This window comes from Cicer arietinum, chromosome 6 (genome assembly GCF_000331145.2).
Source record: "Cicer arietinum cultivar CDC Frontier isolate Library 1 chromosome 6, Cicar.CDCFrontier_v2.0, whole genome shotgun sequence".
In the NCBI taxonomy this organism is placed as follows: Eukaryota; Viridiplantae; Streptophyta; class Magnoliopsida; order Fabales; family Fabaceae; genus Cicer; species Cicer arietinum.
Window position 1 is genome coordinate 61,144,737 of NC_021165.2, and position 4,038 is coordinate 61,148,774.

Consider the following 4,038-nt stretch of genomic DNA (forward strand, 5'->3'; position numbering starts at 1 on the left):
AATGTAGCTAAGGAAATAGTGTAGAAGCCGATAATCAACAGTAAGATTTGCCACACCATACCGTTGCTGGGCATATTTGGAACCTGCCTGAGCTCTCTTTTGTTCCATGGTGCGTCGGTCAAATCGACAGAGGGAGACATACGCATCATACTTAGAAATATCACCCCATTCACACAATTGGTTTGGACAAAATTTTTCACCAGTAAAAGGAATATTCAGAATTTCTCCAATGGTTTTGGTATTTAAACGAATGATTTTACCTTTAACACGAGAGACTAACAGTTTTCCCTCGGTCATGAGATTGCAATAAAAAACCCTAACCAAATCTGGATAAACTGGACCTTTGTACCCTATAAACTCTTCAACATGTTGTGCTTTGAGCAACGCAGGAAATTTAAAGTCAGAGAAAGAGTCTAAAGTACCATACTTGGGGATTATAAGTCGCTTGTCCGAGTAGAATGTGCGAAAACGATCAATTTCCTCCGGTGTGTGCAGAAGCCGAGATAGATCCGTGATATTAGGATTCCTGGTGCGTTTGCGTGAGGGACCTACTGCTGTATGTTTGGTGTGTGGTCCTCGTTTGCGGGCATCCATGGTGAGAAAGGGTATTTTTGGTGAAAGTGGGTTTTAGAGAAAATGTGAGAGTTGTGAGAGATTTGAAGAGGAATGACAAGAAGGATGTAAAGAGTAATGGATTTTGTTAGGTTGGGTGAATGGGTAAGTGAGTGGAAGGAGAATGGATGAGTTTTGGAGAGAAGAGAGAAGGAACTGGGGCTGTATTCGAATACCAAATAAAGTAACCCTAAATATGTGAAGCAGTTTTTATATCTGCGCAAAAACGCGAAGGTGTATTCGACTACACCTTATTGTATTCGAATACACATTTTTCTGGGAACGTGTATTCGACTACACATCATTTGTATTCGAATACAGGAAATCTGAGAAAGTTTGTATTCGAATACAGACCTTTGTATTCGACTACATAAGCACAATTTTGCTTAAAAAAACTCAGTTTTTTTTATGAAAATTGCATCATGTCATACACAAATTCATATTTCAAAAAGCAATAATCAACAAGAAATAAGAGATGTAACAAACTATGTATATCATGTAAAGGTTAAAGATCATTTTCACTCAAAATACCAAGTTCTCTTTGGATTTTATAAAATGAGTCTTTAGGTAACGGTTTTGTAAATATATCAGCCAATTGATTGTGTGTATCAACAAATGTTACCTCAACATTACCTTTAAGTACATGATCCCGTAGAAAATGATGTCGGATATCGATGTGTTTAGTTCTGGAGTGCATGATTGGATTCTTTGAGATGTTTATTGCGCTTGTGTTATCACATCTTAAGGGAATGCATCCGAGATCAACTCCATAGTCATGTAATTGCTGTTTGAGCCAGAGAATTTGGGCACAACAGCTTCCTACTGCAATGTATTCATCCAAGTTAGGATGAAGATAGGATGAATTCCCGTTAGAGGATAAACAATGCAGAAGATATGATGAACTTATGTTATCTATTCATCCTCAAACATGGGAAAAAGAATAAAAATATTAAAGTACAAAAAGTGTTGTCCTTAACTTATGAAACACGACATTATAGGTGTTGGGAAAAGAAAAAGTCAAAAAGGACAAGTCACATCAAAATTTATGAAAGCTTCATCCTCATACATACCAGATCCGAGGATGGACCACTACAGTCATCCTCTCAGCATACTTAACAGGAGGATAAAATTTGAATGGCAGTTTTGCAAATAAAGACAAGTCCAAGGAAACTTAAAAAAGTCTCTAACAACTATATTTTGCTAACCCACATGTTTAAAGCTCCAAAGGCAGTTTTAAATAGAGAAGTATTAATCTTCAAACATCAAGAGAATCATCTACAAGAAAACATCCAAGTTATTCAAACTTATTATTATCTTCATTCTACACACTCTTCCAAACTTAAATATATCTGATGATCATTTTTATTGAGTGTGTTATATACAACTTAACATCACTATCTTATCTTAGAAAGTTGTAATTTGATCCCAAACAAATAAAACACATTACTACTTGTATATCCTCAAGGTGATATAAAATTGAGTTATTTTGTAAGTCTGTCGAGGCTAGTAAAAATATTGTTTTGTAAGCTTGCTGAGGCTAATAAAATACATATTTGAAAAGGTATAGGTCAGAGGACAAGTTTATGAGCACTAGTGAAAATCTCACAAAGTTGTGAGGACTGAAGTAGCCTATATTAGGTGAATCTTCTTAAACTCACAAAGCTGTGAATCTTCTTAAACTCTACTCTCTTTATATTTTTTTTATTCACACCATTATCACACTTATCATACATATTACAAACTGTTATTATTCTTCTTTAGATCATCCTCAATAAGAGGAGAATTATTTTTCATCTAACTATACTCACTCCAAAGACAACTGGAGAGAACAATCTTAGTGCATGAACTATACTTATCCTTGATATTTTTCTTATTATAAAAGATCAATTTTATTACTATTTGTTAATTTTAAATATTATTTCAATCAATTTGGGAATTTTTTGTTCAACTTTAATGATTAAATATAATTCGATAGTAAAACGCAATCCTTGAGTTCGACACTCAGTATTACCGTTTTAATTATTGCTTGCAACGATTCAGTACACTTGCTGAAACGCTTTTTGGCACCTTTGTTGAGGATTGCTATCTAACTATTGAGTTAAAATTCAACTACTTAATTGAAACATTTTTCTTTGCAATAAAATTTTTGTATTTATTTTATTTTTAATTTTGAAAAATAAAAGTGTTTTTCTTTTATTTTCTATTTTTATTTGTTGAACTTGCTAATACCGTGTGCTAGTGGTTTGTCTCTTCTTTGTTTGAGATAACTATTCGCTGTAGAGCATGGAAAATTGTAATGATGATATTCTACTACAATTATATGAAGAATGTGATACTTATATTATATATGCTATATTACGTATAATTGAGGGAAAAATCTTGAGAGGTACATTTTTAAAAGACCACCCTCATATCTCTCAGATGCGGCCTCTTAGGTGTGACTTTTGCGGAGAATGACATAGGAATGTAAATTGTTTTGATGACTTTGTCGCACTAATAGAATATAAAGATTTGCTGGTCAAAGAAGCAGAAGACGACGAGTGTTATACGAAAAAGATCAATTGGGAAAAAATTATACCTCTTAAAATTCTATCCAAAGAATCGGAGGACAAAGACTTTCAAATTACGGCATCTTGGTTGAATTCATGAAGAATAACATAGTTTCAATGGAAAGATTTGAAAGTCAATGTGAGAGGTTATTTGAGCAAGTGGTTAAGTTTGAGAAAATTGATGAGAAGTTGAAGATCGAAGATGATTTCATTGTTGTTGTAGAAGAAGATAAGCAAGAGGAAAAGACGAATAAGGAAAAGAAAAAAGAAGAGACTAATGAAGTTCGAGATTCAATCTATGCCTTGTTCATCAATGTCCAATTGAAAAGGACATGGAAGCAACATCATTTATTCCTCAAGTTCATGGAATTTCTACCAAACAAAAAGAAGAAGAAATATGATACGTTCTTCCTGTCATATATGTCACCTTGACAATAGATGAGGCGTCAAACTAATGACTTTAAAGAAGCGCTTCATGAGAGGCAACCCACAGGGAGATGTAACTTTTATTTTTGCAATCTTAATTTTGTTATTTGAATTTGTTTTTTTTATCTTTCCATTGTGTGTAAACGTGCAATGTGATGAAGAATTGTTAACAACTCGAAGCTAGTTTTAAACTATTAATTTCAGATTTTGAAATTTAAATTTTATTTCTTTGCTCATATCATTGCTCAATTCGATGAGCTTCACTAATGCATGCATTGTTTATTACTCCTTGGTTGTCGAAGTCTCACTTGCCATTTTTTTATTAAAAAATAAACTAAATAAATTTTGTAGTGGCATGTTTGGCATCATTTAGATAGTTCATACTCTCTCTTATTATCTTAGCTGTGAGCTTTTAGGCCTAAACACTTTAATTCTTTGTTGTGTGATTATC